Genomic DNA, 19,120 nt, shown 5'->3' with positions numbered 1-19,120 from the left:
CTCCCCCAGCCTCCAGAGGGACACCCGACACCCGGACGCCCCTAGGATCAACAGAGGGTGTTACAGTTCCTATGATAGTCCCCGCGACCGTGGGAGATCCTCCCATGGCAACTGGCGCTCCAGCTGGCGCTCCCAGGGCAACTGGCGCTCCACCACGGACAGACGTGGAGCACAGCCACCCGGATCCACAGTGTCCGACCACGTAGCCACCAGTGGCGTCACAGCACCTCGACAACCCAAGGTGTCCACCACCTTCCGTGAGCCCCTTCAGCAGCGTCCCACTGACCCCACCGATGTGGGACAGAGACTTCTCAGGCCTGATACGGGCATCGATGCCATGTCCGAGCGGGTGGCCCGGCGAGCTCAGCAAGTCGCACACCTGACCGCCACGATGACCCAGTTCACCGCCATGGCGGGACCTACCAAGGTTGTAAACAACACCCAGAAAGGCGATCCCCCTCTCGGATCGTGTTTCCCGAGCGCCGCCCCCACCAGCCATCAAGCTGCGGAGCCCGTGAGCGAACCCATTGGACTTGCAGCCGAGGGTAAGACGGAGGCGATCACCCCTTGGATCCATGATTCCACCTCTGTAGACGCCAGGACGACCGAGCTCGATCAAGGCCCCGCCGCCGACGCACGCACTCATCGACTACCTACAAGCAGTCGGCAGCCATCAGTCCAGAGCAACTGCCGGGCCGATGAGCCCACGGAGCCGCTACAGGATCGTACCGAGGAGTGTACCGTACTTGCACTGCGCACAGCTACACCAGCTAGCGCAGAGCCGAGCCTGGACCCCACCCCTACTGCAGAGCCGCCGCAGTCTGCGCTCCGCTCACAAGAGACGGAACAGCAGCAGCCTATAGCTGAGCCCGCAGTCATGCCCATGCCACATAACCTAGGAGACGTCCCTCCCCACTCCAGCATCAAAGTGCCGGAGACGCCTCCCCCTCCATGGGGGAGCACACGAGAGGACGGCGACGGTCCTCCACTCCCAGACGATGCCGGGAACCTTACTAACGAACCCCTTACAGTTACTGCACCATCTGCTACACAGACGGTCCAGGGGGGAGAGGGCCCACCAGTGGAGACCCAAGAGCTGAAGACATCGCCATTCTGTGGCTCAACAGTCCGTAAACCCGAGCCTGCCCCGCTAACAGAGTTTAAGGCATACCAAGAACTCCTCAGAACTACTGCATCATCCTTAGCAGAGATGCAGGGGGGGACAGACCCTCCCTCCTTAAAATCGGAGGACTACCGCAGAGCAGAAGCAGTCATCCCGAGACGCATCCAGGAGGAAAGCTCCCCAAAGGAGTTAAACACATCCTGGTTAAGTTACCAAAATACAAGCAAGATACGCAACCTAGCGCCAGAGTATCACGCAGGTCTACTCAGAGTAGGAGGCAGACTCCGTCGATATCATGACCTGTACTACGGAGCAACGCACTCAATCCTACTACCCCACTCTCACCCGTACACCAAGCTCGTCATCCAAGAGTACGACGAGAGGTTAAATCACCCAGGAACAGAACGGGTCTTCGCTGATTTGCGAAGGAAGTACTGGATACTAAAGGGGAGGGAAGCCGCCAAGAAATACCAAACCAACTGTTTCCAATGTCGGAGATGGAAGGGAGAGGCCGAGATTCCCCAAATGGTCGACCTCCCAAACTCCAGCCTGAGATTGATGGACCCGACGTTCTACCCCACCGGAATGGATTGTTCCGGACCAATGACTGTGGAAATCGGTAGGAGGACAGAGAAAAGATGGGGGATTATATTCAAATGTCTCACCACTCGTGCAATCCACATTGAATTCCTCACAAGTATGAGTGCAGACTCTTTCCTCACGTCACTCCGTCGATTCATAGCTCGCAGGGGGAAGCCCCACGAGCTCCGGTCCGACCGAGGCACCCTCGGCTTTGTTACCATGGCGTTCTATGCCACCGTGACTGCACATTACAGTCACAGGCTCCTCCTAAGCTCCCCCCATAGCTACACTGTTGCACCAGCTGCGTAGCACATCCACCCACATCGCTCGGACCCGACGGAGATGTAGAACCAGACGATGTTCTACGAATCCCCTCTCCCGACCAAGTACTGGAATGAAGAGGAGAGCGCACCCACCTTGCCCGGCGTCCGTCAGCCTACACCTCGTAGAGTGCAACCAATCGTGGCACAACAGCACAACAACGCAGTTCACCCACGCGAGACCAAACCGGCTCTCTTGCCGATCCGGTACGTCAGAGCCCCCAGCCCGAAGGGAGATGAAGGCCTAGCGCACCGACACGACGGCTCGAAGAGGGGCTCACAGAATCCTGTCAGCCCAGAGCACACGCACAATTCTTCTACCCCCCACCATCAAGAGGAAATCAAAATTAAGACTAAGGAAATAATGATGAACATCATCGCCCGGCGAATGGTGACAGTATCCTGCCACCGGGGGAGTGTTGCCGAGACGACGATGACGACGGGACAATCGTCCCGACTAAGGACGTAGCGTCAGTATGACGTCACCCCAAGATCATACGACACCATGTCCCACCTATTAAGTACAGCGGGTAGGCGCGAGCGGGCGCCAGACCAGCTGTTGAGTAAGACTGAAGAGTATCTGGAGACTTGGGATAAGATAAGGTAAGACCATACCTAGTATCCCACAGTCCGCTGAGCCGCTTTGAGCCTCAGCCCCAGGCCTATACTGCGACAGTCATAATAAGAGCCCAAAGCGCCTATAAGAATACAGTCCTTAACACATATCGAAGAAGTAACAGTACCTCTCTTACAGACCCCCTGGAACCCCCCAGGACCCCTGGGGGACCCCGGACCTCACTTTGAGAACCACTGATCCACAGTCTATAGCTGAAGCTCCACTGGCCTGCATGTGCCCTTCATGGGGCAGAGTGCCCTGCATCCCTCACACATTAGTGGCCGATGCAGAAGTCTGCATCATCTATGCATCATTGGTGAAGAGGCTACTGGCCACAGTTGCATAAGCTTTGGTTCGAGCTACACCAATGTTACTGTCAGAGGAGTGTTATACCAACAGGAGTCAAAGATGATCCTAGAAGATAATCGCCGCTGTCGGTCCATAAAGATAACTTTTTAGGAAGTGGAAAAAATGTACCTGTATTCCAATGGAGCCAATGTGAGTCACAAGCTCTTGTTTTACAGCGAGCGTAGTTATTATGTAGTTATTATTGAGTCACAAGTCACATGCATCACGTTGTGAGCTTTTAGATGGGCTAATTTTGCTACTTTTGTGTAAGGCTAACTTACACAAAACTTAACTAAAGTAGGGCATTAATTTATGAAAACACATTTAAAAGTTAAAAGTTGGAATATGGAGATACAAGGTTCCTGCTCGACAGCGACGATATAATAGTTGATATACGATATAGTAGTGAACCAGGAGGGATGTATAGTAGTTATATAAAGCAGTTAGCATCGGGGATGTAAGAATATCAATGGTCCATCCATCTATCCGTATATCCAACACTTTGGTACCAGACAAGATATCTCAAAGACTGCTGAGTGGATTCCCATGGCACTTTCTGTGCACCTTCATGCTTCCCGGAGGATGAAACCTAGTGATTTCAGTGACCCTGTGGCCTTTCCTCTAGCACCACCATTAGGCCAAAAATATCTACTCGCACACAAGACATCTCAAAAGCTAATAGGCAGATTGCCATGAAACTTAGACCCCTAGGGAACACTAGCGGTGCTTTTAGACTTCAGAGTTTTCTTTCTAGTGCTACTAAATGCTCCATGCAGTTTGTCTCCTGTCCTTGGATAAACATTTGTCTGGTGTTGCCTTAAATAGCAAATGTTGTTTTTTTTTATTTTTATTCCTGCCGGCGGTATGATGCATGATGAACTGTCAATGGGCTGCGTTAGAATACTAAATCCCTTCTCAGCTGCACTAATCTAATGTTAGAAAGGGAGGGAGACAGTCACTGAACAAAGGACCAGGGCCTTAGGCTGTTCTGTTTGGAGACGCTTTCATGAGAGGTCTTGGAAGGATAGTTTTCACAAGTTCATGGAGGAAGCCAAGAAGAAACTTCCTTCACTGGTAGAAGTTTGCCTCGCTATCTTTAACCACTTGCAACGTGCTGCAACGCGTTGTGAGCTTCTAGATCGGCAATTTTTGGTCGAAGAGATTCGGTGTAAACGGGCAAAAGCGGTTTAAGTGGTTAACTAAACCCTATACTTACAGTTGACCACATTCCCAAGGGCTTTATACTAGACCCTACCTGTATTTGCTCTACGCTAAATATGTTTGCCAAAAGTAGCCTATCTACAAGTGTTGGAACGTGTTGTGAGCTTAGATGAGCTATTTTAAATAGACACATCAGACATTATACATAATGATAAAGGGAGCAGCCACAGCAGTGAACTGACTGACATCTCAGGTTTACCATATACAGTACAGCAGGTGCACTAACGATGCTGAAGCCTCGTAAGCGTCTATTGATCACGGCTCTTAGCTTGGAGATCCCCTCATGGCGGATATAGGCCTACTTTACCATCGCTTCAGTGATCCTTTTGATAATCAGTGCAGGATCTAGTGTCAAGATGGAGATTAAATTGTCACTCACACCCGCGTGATTATAAAGGAACGAGGCTAGGGGAGGGGGGGGGGGGGAATAACTGCATTCGACTTCATCAGACGGGAACGCAACGCCTCAAAAGGCTCAACACAGTGCCGGGACTGTGTGAGTAGGCGCGCCGGCTTATAAATCAAAAGCCCTGAAAGCAGTGTTACCAGATTTTGTGAGAGAAACAAGCAACCAGGTCTATGAAAACAAGCCCAAAATAAGTGACTAGGGCAGGTCAGTCAAACCTGATCGTCTAATGTTGTTTTAGAGCAGTGGTTCTCAAACGTTTTCATTTCAAGGACCCCCCAATTTATGTATTTGGCCACAGACGCCATCTGAAAATATTTTTTTGTGTCAGTGACCCCCATACGATTTTTTACATTCATTTCAAGATTATTTTGAAAATAGCAGATCTACAAGCTCACAACACGCTGTGAGCTTGCAGATCGGCTATTTTCGAACAGCCCATGTATATATGGTCAAAGAAAAAAAACGCAACTTTGAATATTTACAAGCCTCTTCAGAGGAAAACAAGCCCTTCTGTTTAAACTGTTTGCTTTCCTTTAATTATTTTCTTGTGCTTTAATTAGTTTCTCTTCTGCTCTGTTTGCACGTTTTTAATTTGTTCTTGTTCAGCACTTTGGTTCAACCTTGGTCGTTGAAAATGTGCTATCTAAATAAAGTTTGATTTGATTTGATTTGAAGGTCGCTTATAATAATAAGACTTGGCAACGCTGCCTGAAAGCCTGTGGATATCTGGCTGCATCCTGTAGTCACGACGATGGCGTGGTGTGAGTCCGGACAAGATGCTGAGAGTCAGAAGGGCCGGTGTGCTCATGGAAGGGAGTAGCCTGACCCTTATATGGGTTTGGACAATATATCGGTCATTATTTGAGGGATCTACAAGCTCACAATGCGCTAACTTGTGACACGTTGCTGACCTTGTAGAGCGTGTATGTTTTTTTAAAATATTTTTAACCTGTTAAACCCCTTTACGTTGTTGAGCGGAGTCTCACAGGGCTCTATACTTGCAACCTTTCTGTTTTTGCTCAGCATTGAATATCTTCGCAGAAAATAGCTCCTAACGCGTTGCGTTGTGAGCTTGTCGATCGGCTATTTTCTGCGAACGGTGTACCAGAACACGGATGCTGGGGTTTAAGTGGTTAAACAAGTGGTTTACTTTTGAGCAATCACACATGTATTAAAACATGTTTTGCTTATAATTTATTTATTTATTTCTGTATTACATAATATCAGTCAAAATAATATCCGTCTCTAAAATCGGGATCACATGCTGTGACCAGTGGTGGACCAAGTACTCTACTCAAGAACTTGAGTCAAAGTATAGATGTTACAGGGAAATTGGCATTCCAGGGAAATTGAAAGGGGAGTGCTTATTTTTGCCACCCACCTAGGCAATTCTGTAGAACCAACGTTAGAGGGCAATGAAGCCACACGCATGCACATGCATGTGTGTGTGTGTGTGTGTGTGTGTGTGTGTACACACATGCACACGCATGTGTGCGCACGCGCACGCGCATGCGTGTGCGTGTGTGTGTGTGCATGCGCACACACACACATGCACACGCACACACGCACACATGTGTGTCGTCGTGGATAACCCATAAAAAGATCTATTCTCCCCCTATCGGGTTACAACTCGGACGGCGCTGATTCGACTCAGCAGAGCATCGGCCGGTCGGCTCGGGCGCGTCTCCTCGGCCTCAAGCTCTGCTGAGTCGGCGCGCCTCCGTCATGGACAATAACTATTATCACGTGCGGTCCGCGTCGCATCAAAGCCCCACCTCGTGCCTCCTCCTCCTCCTCGCGCCGCCTCGTATCAAAGCCCTGCCTAGCGCCTCCTCCTCCTCCTCGGAGAGAGAGAGAGAGAGACTAGAGATATCAGACAGACAGGAGGAGGCGCGAGGCGGGGCTTTGATACGAGGCGGCGCGAGGAGGAGGAGGAGGAGGAGGCGCGAAGCGGGGCTTTGATACGAGACAGCGCCTCCTCGCGAAGCTGGGCTTTGAAACGAGGCGGCGCCTCCTCGCGAGCCTCGCGACGAAGCCCCGCGCCTAAAAGCAAGCGCTCCTCTTTCAATTTCCCTGGAATGCCAATTTCCCTGTGACATAGATACTCCTGGTCAAATATTTACTCAAGCGAAAGTTGCTGTCAAATTTGTCAAAAACACTCAAGTATTCAAAAGTACAAAGCCCCCCATTAGCTTGGAACCTTTTAAAACTGCTCTAGACTGTCAAGGGGTAAAAAGGCTGAATCCCCTTGCATCGGCAAATGGCAAACATATGAACATCTGCAATCGTGCATATGCATGACTGCAATCTTGCAAATGCATACATGTGGCCAGTAGTTGCAAAGCTAACCCTGTCGCACGATCATTGTGTTGCTGGGCCAGCCTTTCCATTAATTCAAGAGGGGTCTACTGTACTATACGTGTGCTGCCAGATTCCCTTATAAACGTACAGTACACTCGATATCCAGCTGGCTTTCTTTGACAAGGAGATGGAATTTCAGACTGTTTCGACCATTATCATTTCTCATTCTGTGCGCCATTGACCTTTTCCTTAGCAGACAGCGCTTCTTCACTCTCAGATGATGGTTAGCACCTGCTTGAACGTGATCCGCTGCGAGGAGGATCCTGATAGCATCATCACCAATCAATTAGTATGCCAAAATGAACTAATAGGGTTTTAATGACTCAGTTAGTCCTGGGTCATTTCAGCTTCCTTTGTTAAATTGACTCAACTATCCGACCATCTGGGATGCAGTTCCCCACAATGCTGAGGCAAAATGATCATCATTTATTAGTAGAGCTGGATATGTCGGTCAAACCGATACATCGACCATTGTTGGCCTTTCTTTTCTTTCTTTTTTTAAATCAGTATTGACTATGATGTGGCTGATTTGTGAGCGGATTTGTAACCACTTTCAACCTGGTGTCCCTTTTTTCTTTCCCTATTATGTTATTATAGGTTATTTAAAAAATAATAATCTTAAGTGGTTAAATACAATTAAGTTATTTTTAATCTATCAAAAATGCATTTGTTTACTTTTATTTATTTACTTGTCTCCTTATAAGTGAAATGATCTCAAATAGAAACTTTAATTAAATCTATGTTTTTCAAATTGATTAGAAATGAGAAATGAATCGGTGGTCTTGGATTCGCCAATATCGAGATCGGTGTCGGACCCAAAACTCTGGCAAGGGTCAGGCTCTAGTTCTCAGCAAGATGCCTGCTTCCTAGTTGTTCTCTGCCTCTAGCCAAGTGGCCTTATATCCTACTGGGATATCTTCCAGCTGAGCCATAATAGGATTACAGATGGTAAGTACAGTTTTCATCGGTGAAACTTTTGTCTCACAACCCTGTCAGGACTTTGACCCACTTTTCGGCCGTGACCCGCATGGTTGAGAAATAGTGCATTGTAAAATGAAATCCATTGTGTTTGAGTAGGTTTTATCATGCGATATCCCAAGGGAACCCTTTGCAAAGATCCTGCCAAGAACTGCCAACGCAGAGCATCTCTCTGGTCCAGAATTCCTCTCCCTCTCCCCTCCCCTCCAGAGCCTGCTACAATATAGAGGACCACTCAAGAAAGTATCAGAGAAGCATGAATATTTCATAACCCGGTGTGATAACCAGAAGAAATGGGACACCATTCAGGATGACAAACAACGGAGATCCCTGCATCCCCTCCTTATGCTGGCACGACTACTGTACATTGGAGGGGGTGTTTTCCACCAGGTTGTACTTTACAGTATTGTCTCACGTTGCCAGGCTTCTTGATGCCAGAGATCTCTGCCTACCGATATGTGTGGTGACATCTAAATTCAATATGGTCGCTAAAAATGGGCGGAAACAACTCTGAGATTAACACATTGAATGCCAAAAACGGTCCGGACCGTTTTTGAGGGTCCAAACGAGAAGTGCCGAAAACGGTCCGGACCGTTTTTGACCCAATTCTATTTTTATACGAGTGGCCCACGTGGGGCGCTAAAACGAAACTTTGACATCACCCAAGGAGTTTCTGAGAAGAAGAGGCTGGATGAGGCTCCATGTCAAAAATCCTTCCGGTCGGCGTTTTCAATGTTATCTCCTTGACTAAAAGCTTAATATCTCCATTTCTTTTTAATGTGGTGGAAACGAGCCGTTTCCGATCGGCGATCACGCTGCAATGGAGGATCGCGTTGGAAATATTATTGTTCCAGGCGTTAGTCGGGACCCTCCGCCGTCTCGCACGCACGCTTTGTTTACATGCACTTCCGCGTCGGGGCTTCTGCAGCACGAAACGTATAACGCAAGTGGATGGAAGAAATGCAGGCACTCAACGTATAATATTTTAATAAACCTCTGGCACCCAATGTGTTAAAACAAAAATAATAATTAAAAGAATTGCATTGCAGAACAATTTGTTTTCATTGTCACGCTGATAAATAGGAACAGTACTAGGTTATTTCCATTGATACGAGTCGGAAAACACAATCGATTGATTCGTTAAAATAAACACGCTCTGAAAATGCACACGGTCCCACCCATATCTGAACGAGATCTGAACCCATCTGAACGAGATATGGGGGGGCGGGCACGGATACTTTCAATATTTTAATGTCGGCCCTGATCCAGAAAATGTCGAGAACCACTGCCTCTAGGCGCAGAATACTTAAAGGAGTGCGGAGCAGCGGAGGAGGCAGTGAAGTGCACCTCCCCATAGCTGGGCCTTGGTGCCAGCAGTAAACAGATGGAGCTCAGCGGTGGAACCCGGCTCCACATGGCAGGCCCACCGAGGTGTGAGGTGAGCTCTTGGAACAGCCTACCGCATGCACCGTGCTGACTGCTGCATGATGCAACGGCAGGGCTGTCTTACGTGGTTATCTCGCATGATTTGCATGATTCAAATCACATGATACTGTACAGGATAGTGTCTTCAACAAGGTTATTTTTATGTCTTAACAGACACACAAAAAATAGCAAATCTACAAGCTTGTACATTGCCTGATTTTCACTAAAAGAAAGGGGAAGGGAAAGGGAAAAAGCCACCCAAAAAACTAAATGTAAATTTATTTTCACTAAGATTGGCTTGAAGATTGGCAATTTGTGCTATTTTTAAAACATTTTGAAAGGGAAAAAAAGCTAAATGGATTATTTTTGTATTCAAATTGATTAGCTCATAATCAAATAAATGGATAACTTCGATTAACTGATGCACCCCTATAATTTTATGCAATACTATAGTCGGGGTCCCTATTTCATCTCTCTCTCAGCTATTATTTTTTGCAAATGCAAAGATACACAGCGGACATGTTTGGGAAAAGGGCACGTGGGGGCCATGGTTAGCCTGGTAAACCCCTCCCTCCTGAAGGGGGATGGTTTACCAGGCTATAGCCATGGTCTTTCCAGCCACGGCGCAATGTGAAAGCCCACGGGGAATAGTGCCAAGTGAGCAAAATTATTCATTCTGCACATGCACCAACATTGCACTCTACATAATACAGTATGTACAGTAAGAGCATGTGATGAATAAAATCCCTTGAATCTTGAATCACTGAGAAACCGAGATAGAAACAGAAATGGAGCAGCAGGCGTGCGTGGTAATATCACCTTTAAAACGTATTATCTATACGGAAACATAAGGCAGTGTTTTTCAAACATTTTCATGTCGAGGGCCGTGTGGACCCCATCTGAAAAGATTTTGTGCCCGCCAGGACCCCATAATTTGTCCTAAATTATTCGAAATATTTTTAAGAGAGCTGATCTGCAAGCTCACAACGTGCGTAGTGAGCTTGTAGGTGTGAAATTATCGAAAAGCCGAAATATAAAACAGGGTTAAAGTGGTTAAACAGATTTTGATTCTAGTATTAACTGAGGACCCCCTGGAACCCCCTTAAGGAGGGTGGGGGTGGAGGGTGGGGGGGGGGGTGTCCCCAGACCCGACTTTGAGAACGAGCACTGATTTAAAAGGATACAAGTTTATTATATCCACAGAGACATAAGGACAGACAATATCACAGCCGAAAATGATTGGAAGTTGCAACACGCTGTGGCCTTGTGCGGTCAAGCATGTCATATCGCATGCTGTGAGCCCCATACCTGTATCCTGGGCTTGGCACTAGTCTGAGCACTGTGTCAGCAGAAGTGAGGTAGAGGGAGAGAGAGAGAGAGAGAGAGAGAGAAAGAGAGAGAGAGAGAGAGAGAGAGAGAGAGAGAGAGAGAGAGAGAGAGAGAGAGAGGTAACCCAATGCAGCAGACTGCTTGTTCTTTGCTGTGTGGACTTGCTGTACCTCGTGTGAAAGGAAGGCGCTGGCTTGTAGCTCAGATCCTTTCTGCTTGAATAGATTGATAAAGGCTCAGGTAAGAGTTGGAACACAACCGGTGGAAAATGTAACTCGAGGCGGCATGCAGGAAGGCTATGAGGTGTGAGCTATGTCTGAACGTGTACCAGAGCTACGTGTACCAGAGCTACATGTATATAGCGACAGAGAGCGTTACACGTATGGGTGGATGTTTGTGGGTGTTTTTATTATCTTTATTTTTTTCTTATTTTTTTAAACGCTGTCTGTGCGCACAATCATCAAGCTTTAAAATCCAAGGTCAGCCATTTTAAATTAAATCAGCTGTACACAACACAAGAGCTCTCACCGCTGCCTCGCACAGTGAACGACATTACATTTTCTGCAGACATTGTTCACTCTTACTGCACTGTCCACAGCTGTAGATGTAGCAGGAAATAACCATGGTTACTGGAGGACATCTTTGAGTTATGGTTTCCATCCTTTATTTTAAAACATTCATTTTACGGTATCAGTCATTTTGGAGGGGCATGCAGGGGTCACCGTTTTCAATATCCTATTTTATAATGAAACTATTGCTTTATTAAATTACCATAGTAATAACCTTTTTTAATGAACTTTGCTCAAATTCTCAACTCAAATGTACGTGTATAGCCCTTAAATCACTGTCACAGTCTGAAAGGGCCTTTACAGGCCCACGTTAGCAAAGTAAACAAAACGCCCTCCTGTCCTTAGATAGTCAAACTAGTTTATATGGCTGTCTCTGTCCTTCCCACAGCAATAATTAACAGAACTGGGCATTGAGGCAGATTGACTCACCACTCTGTCTCAGAGATGGAATGCAGAGACACAGTAGGCCTACCTCACAGAGGAGTCAAATCCAACACGGTGCTTCAAAGAGGAGTCAAATCCAACATAGTACACAGTACCTCACTCAAATTCGACACATTTCCTCCAACACTGAGTTTCTCAACTTCTATGACTCAACTCATACGATGACCTGACTTGTATATGAAGCTGAAAATGGCAGTCTAATGTGTATTCTGCTAAGCTCCATTGCACTCCTTGAATATGGACACCATGCTCATGGCTCTAAAGTAGATACTGTAGATCAGTGGTTCTCAACCTGTGGGTCCCCATATGATTTTGGAGGGTGGGGGGGGGGGGGGGGTCCTGATGTGCCGTGACAGACCTGTCACTCTTGGTTCAATAAACCCTAAAGTCCAGTTTATAGACGACATACACAGAAATTACCTTTTACATGCGCAAGGCATCTTTATTGACAAACAAGGGAGATTCCCTCTATACTATGTGAATAAAAGAACAGCAAATTAATGATATTAAAACAATACGACCTGATATATCACGAAGGCAATTCGCTCCACATCTAAGTCTGCATGCAAACAAGCGCTCGGTTGAGCGCCTGGAGAATTCTGAAGTTCTTATCTATTACATTCAGTATATCAACGCTGTGGCTATCAAGGCCTGTCTTCTGACTGCACTCTATAAAGTAAAGGTTGACGGCCCAAGGTTCCACAATGGACCATCAAGCCCTCCTTGGGTACGAATTTAGTACCCACAACAACACAAGATTAAAATCTAGACAGTACTTTATAGAAATTATCTATTAGCATAACATATTTCATGTTTAAAAATCAGGTCCCATTTTTCTCTTTTTGAGTCATGTGAGCCGAGGAAAACCCTTTTCTTTGAAGGGGAAACTCTGAACTAGGCTGGGGCAGTCCCAAACCTACCATCTGGACATGAGCTCTTATTGGGGACAATTACATCATTTGATTCCATATTGCATTGCTAAACTTAGGGTCCCTCAGTGGGGCATTCCCACTGAGTTTTCCTTTACAAGCAACTATTCTAACATGTGTAATATATATATATTTAAAAAAAAAAAAAAAAAAAATCATTTCACTTGTTCTCTGTGTGCATTTTTGGTTTCTTCTCCAATTCCTCTGGTTGAGGTGGTCACTTTTCCGAGCCCGGAGGAGGAGGTTCCGACAGAGCCCAAGACTAGGCCCCCCCCCCCAACCCATCCAGTGCCATTAACGAATGTACTTGGCACTGAATGAGCTAAGAGGCGGAGGTCCCACTCCCGAGCCCCCCGGGTCCGTACCCTCCTGGGGCCTGAGACCGGAGCCCCCCGTATTATACACAGGGGCCCCAACCCCCAAGCGCCAGTCAGATCCGTACCCTCCTTGAGGTCGAAAGTCGGGGCGTAGATATCGTGCAGGGGTGTTCTTCGTCAAGTTCAGCATGGGGGCCCAGGTGGCAATATAATGTTTCTGTGGTGTGTATTGGGATCACTCTGTCACTGCTCTCTTACCACTTGCCATTTGCGAAGGGCAAGACAGCCTATTTTAATGTGCCTAAAGCTGCCAGGGAGATCGCTACGATCAGATTATGTCCCCCAACATTACTATCAAAATCAAAATCAAAATTAATATGTAATCTGGGGTCGTTCAGTGGCCTTGGGCAGCATAGATGTACCCCATGAAACAATGGTATGTTCCTGTCTGGCTGAGAGTGATATTGGTACTACTCAAATTAAATGTGTAGTGTCCCTCCTTTATCTAAAAAAAAATATATGGTGGGGGTTTGATGGTGAGTCTTTGCTCTCTGTATGCAATCACTGAAATGTCTCTGTAATGGTCACTCTGCCATAAGTCTAAGCACATTCATTTAACAAAAATGAACGGCAACATTACAACACTTCGACATGTAACTTTAGTCACTTAACATTATACTATGTAACTCAATATCAATATTCTATTATACTATACATATGCTATCATATTATTTCCCTCCTTGACCTGACACCGGTCAGGGCACACAGCATAGGAATGTGCAGAGGCCAGGGTGCCACCCTCCTTTACCTTCACTAAATGTAAAATGGTTCAAAGACTCATCTATAATTATTCAATCAAATTGATATTGCACTTAAAGTAACATGTAATTGGAGACACAACAAAACAACTTTCCTGTGCTTTATGCACAGGTCAATTGACATTATTCTCGGGCTGTACAAAATTGTACAATTCTCTTCTGCAACCCATGACCTGTTTCAGAGAACACACTTAACTCAACTGCAACAGAAATCAACTACCTTTCAATTCACGTAACAAAATTTAGATAGGGCCTTTATGATATTTTGGTATCTTGTAAGAGCCTAAATGTCCCCAGTAGGTATGATATCTATTGTTTATGTTATAAACTTATCTTGCTATGGTTCACCCTGTCCACCCTACCACAGTGTGATCAATTTATCGCTCCAACAATCCATACTCTCCTAATGCACACTATTTATGTTTCTCTTCGCTTAAATAATTTTATTACTCTGCCATTCATGTGCCACTAAAATCATCTTAATGTCCTCCCTTAATTTTTCTCTACATGTAATGTCTTTATTCAAAAATTAAAATATGTTCACTGCTAATAACTTAATTAGTCGTTACATGTGCCTTCATAGTTTCAGATTGAGACGTGCATGCCTCTGAAAAGCATGTGGAAATATTTTAAATGACGAACGCTATTCATTAACATATCTCACTTAATTTATTATCAATTAACTTATATTGGAATACTAGCACTCATTAAAAAAATGTCTTGATTGGAGAACACAGCATGTTTCCGTTCCGTTAACTAATGTGAGATTAGTCCTGCATAATTTAGTTTAATTTGGAAATATTTTTAGTTTGGTTGTGGCAACCTATTTAACACTAGACATTACACCAGCTTATCACGTCAATTTAGTTTTTGTCCACTATTTTCAATTATGTTAGTCTACGATGGCACTACACATAAGATGTAATATTAATTTACTAGTGGGGCACTATTATTATTTTATCTTTTGAAGCTTCAATCTATGCAGAATCAAGGTTCACTTATAATGTATTAGTGCAACTCTTATGTGTCAAAACGTGTACTGTATGTCTAATAAGTATCATGTTTCACACTTCTCTAGTGTCTGTTTTTTGTAAAAATGTATTGTGTCCTACCTAGAGCGATAGAAAATGTATTTGTTTACACATGTCGAGGCCCCGACAACAACGATTAGCAGTAAGTCAACCTTGCTTCATATATTCCACTCCTTGCTTCGAAAGTGTGTCCTTCCCCATGGCATAGTAGTTCCAGTGTCTGTAACAGATAAAAGTTTGTAAAAAGTCATGCAAGCTTTCCCAAGGCTTGCTCTCTGGTCGCCATAGGTCACTGGAAGTGAGTCTCGTGAACACTGCAGTTTGCAATGTTGGTGCCCCTCTGCATCAGCATGTCGATCAAACTGCATTATATCGTGGTCTTTCACATGTCTCTTTCAGTTTTCATTCAATGTACTTCAAGTGCATGTTTCCAGTTCATAGAACGAAAATGACCGTCCACCAAACATTGTTGCAGTCCCCGAATGTGAAACAAACCCACTTCTAAAGTCTGAGATAGTAGTTTTAAAAAAAAAAATATATATATACAATACATATATGTAATGATAGTGTAAAATAATTGCAGATACAGTGTATGTGAGACCATAAGTTAATTTCTCTTTTGATAACAGTGTAAGTGGCACACTCACTATCGTGCACCACGCCTAATATGTATTTCTCATTCTAAATTCACTTCATTGAAGTGTCCTGGCCTTCCATTGCATGCACTGTCACTTGTTTGGTCTATCACAACTAATGTTTGCACTATCTGGACTCCAGAATGTGTCTCGCCACCAAGAGAGACTACTGGCCCTGGCACGGAAAGAAATGATGAGGTGTTCATTCAATGCCTAAGTAGGGTATCAATACTTAGAAGCTTTTGGGCTTTCTGTCATTTGCTTACATTCTTAAAATTATTATTATTATTATTATTATTATTACACTTATTATATATATATGTATTTATTTTAAACTAAAAACTCTACTATCTTATTACTGGTCAAATTGGCGTAGTTTTATATTTAGTCTTGTTTGTCTAGAATCACTTCTGCTGGCTGGTCCTCCTATGAAAGTAAACACTGACTTTTTGTACAGCGAAAATATAATTACACAATATAGTTGCCCCATACCTATAAATACAGATTAATTTGAATATTTCGTATGCAAGCTCCTGTTTTCTTTATATTCTGCAGAATTTTCTGAAGAAACTAATTTATTTGAACGTAAATTCTCTCACTTCACCTCTGACCTCGCTTCTCTTTTTTTCTTTTTTTTTTTTTCCTCTTATTATTATTATTATTATTTTTTTTAATAACTGACTCCATTTCTCTAATTTACAGGTTTAATCACTTAATTTCAGACTGTTCATAACTTTAACAAAAATAACAGATCTACTTGCACAATGAGTCACTATTGAGCTAGCCTAAACAGCCACGGTTTCCAGTAATCATACTGGAGTAAATGTACAATGTCGGCTTCTGAAATGTACACTTAAGTAGAAGTAAAAGTATTGAAAACTGGAACCACTCTAGTGAGATACAAAATGGGACCCTCAAAATGTACTCAAGTAGAACACTTGAGTAAATGTACTTCGTGACCTTGGCTTCCACCACTGAACCCCGTGCAGGCGGTTATCTTCCTTGTTTAAATTCCTAAGCAGGACAAAATCTCTAAACAAAATGCTTACGGAGCAGATTACACTATCCACTGACATGTACTTGGGTCAAGGTACTAAAAACAAAAAATGGTATCGGAGTGGAGTGAGACACCAACGTGAGAAGTGTTTAATAGGCAGCCTGTCCCCATTCACAATTTCTTAGATTTAACATGCACAAGTTTCCTTTTGAAAATAGCAGATCCACAAGCACGAAGTGCTTGAGATGAAATAGCTTGTGAGCTTGTAGATCGTCAATTTCCAAATGGCTGAGCTGTATGCAGGGCTGAAGTGGTTCTGCAGCAATTATCTACCACTTCAAAGTAAACAGTTACCAACGTTCTCAAGGTGTTTTGCAGGGGCAGAAGCACACTGTCTGCCTCTGAGATGTATGCAAAATGTAAAATGTAAAAATACAGATAGCTGTAAGGGCTTTTTAAAGTAACAATACCTCAAGACTGTACTTAAGCACAAACCTGGACCTCAGGAAGAATAGTCTCCACTAAGGTGTAGACTAGTGGATGCTCCTTAAAAAAACAACAACAAACAAACAGACAGGACTTACAGAGGCCTTCATTCATTCGGATGACGTACATATAACATACATATAAAGACACATATGACACACTGTAGTACTAATTAGGGGGCAACCCTAGGCTGCAGAGCCAGCCGTTCACGTCACCTCGCTCGGATGCTGGAGCTAAACATAACGTGCATGTAACCTGTAGTATTTTTGGGGTCGCCCCTTAGTGGCAGTCTCAGCTTAAACATAATATAACCTGTAGTATTTTCTTAGCCGCAGTCCCAGCTTTCACATAATATAACCTGTAGTATTTTCTTAGCCGCAGGTCCAGCTTTCACATAATATAACCTGTAGTATTTTCTTAGCCGCAGGTCCAGCTTTCACATAATATAACTAACGACACATAACGTACACAACTTAGGCTACTCGCTATCTTCTCCCATGTACCCGGCGTGGTTTGCGGTTTAGAGATCCTAGTAAAGGCCACTTATTGTATTGTCTCAGTAAACTGTTGGATCATAGAATACAGAGAGACAGTGTAGTGTCTCAGTAAACCATAGGATCATAAAGTACACTGAGACAGTGTGGTCTATCAGTAACCTATAGGACCACAGAACACAGAGAAACAGTGTAGTGTCTCAGTAAACTATAGGACCACAGAATACAGAGAAACAGTGTAGTGTCTCAGTAAACTATAGGACCACAGAATACAGAGAAACAGTGCAGTGTCTCAGTAAACTATAGGACCACAGAATACAGAGAAACAGTGTAGTGTCTCAGTAAACCATAGGACCACAGAATACAGAGAAACAGTGCAGTGTCTCAGTAAACTATAGGACCATTATGACAATTGTAAGGATATATTCATGCAGGCACACAGACAAACCCCCAGCACCTAGTGTAAAACTAATATTAGATAAATTCACCCGCACCGAAAACCAAAGCGTGAAAAAGTGGTATTTCGAGGTACAACAAAAATAAATCCATATATTTATATATATAGCCATGCATTGCTCGAACACCCAAGTTGAATCGTGGGTTATTCTAGAGGCCTTGACATGAATATATATATATATATAAAGACAAATAACTGATGGTAACAGCTGATAGTTAAACATCCGTGTAAAAAAACGTCGGGGTGTCTCCGGTGGTCTCATAAACATATACAGAGACAGTTGCTGGGAGGATCAACTCGGTCCACCCAGCCACGCTAACAGGACATCATGGGGTATAGGAAGTACAGAGCCTAAGTATTAAACACAAAGGTCATTCAATCTGCTGTTCAGTGGTGACTTCACATGTATGCAATCATATTTACACATTGTCTTTAATAATTGACCTAAATTTGATATAATACAATTCACATATAGCACCGCGTGTACCCTTCCTGGGGCCCCAAGGAATTGTAGCACATAGTGTATGGGCGAATTGTTATTTGGATCTTATGGATCCAGCGGTCGTCTGGACTGGACAGGGTCACGGTCGGGGTCACCAGCTGATGTGCCGTGACAGACCTGTCACTCTTGGTTCAATGAACCCTAAAGTCCAGTTTATAGACGACATACACAGAAATTACCTTTTACATGCGCAAGGCATCTTTATTGACAAACAAGGGAGATTCCCTCTATACTATGTGAATAAAAGAACAGCAAATTAATGATATTAATACAATACGACCTGATATATCACGAAGGCAATTCGCTCCACATCTAAGTCTGCATGCAAACAAGCGCTCGGTTGAGCGCCTGGAGAATTCTGAAGTTCTTATCTATTACATTCAGTATATCAACGCTGTGGCTATCAAGGCCTGTCTTCTGACTGCACTCTATAAAGTAAAGGTTGACGGCCCAAGGTTCCACAATGGACCATCAGTCCCCAGATGACAGTGAAATGACAATTTAAGGACTACCTAATTTAAGGACTACCTAAAGAAAGAAAGAAAGAAAGAACGAGACCATTATTACTGCGTCAAAAGTAATCAACAAACTATACTACGAAAACTGGTCAAACATTGGCCAAATTGTCAAATAATATAAGAAAGAGGCCAGCATTGTGAAAATAGACGATCTACAAGCTCACATTGCGAGGCGTTGTGAGCTTGTAGATCTGCTATTTTCACAATATGT

The sequence above is a fragment of the Gymnoscopelus braueri genome, assembly GCF_963280865.1.
Source record: "Gymnoscopelus braueri genome assembly, chromosome: 23".
In the NCBI taxonomy this organism is placed as follows: Eukaryota; Metazoa; Chordata; class Actinopteri; order Myctophiformes; family Myctophidae; genus Gymnoscopelus; species Gymnoscopelus braueri.
The sequence above is the reverse complement of the archived record's forward strand: the minus strand, read 5'-3'. Positions refer to the sequence as shown.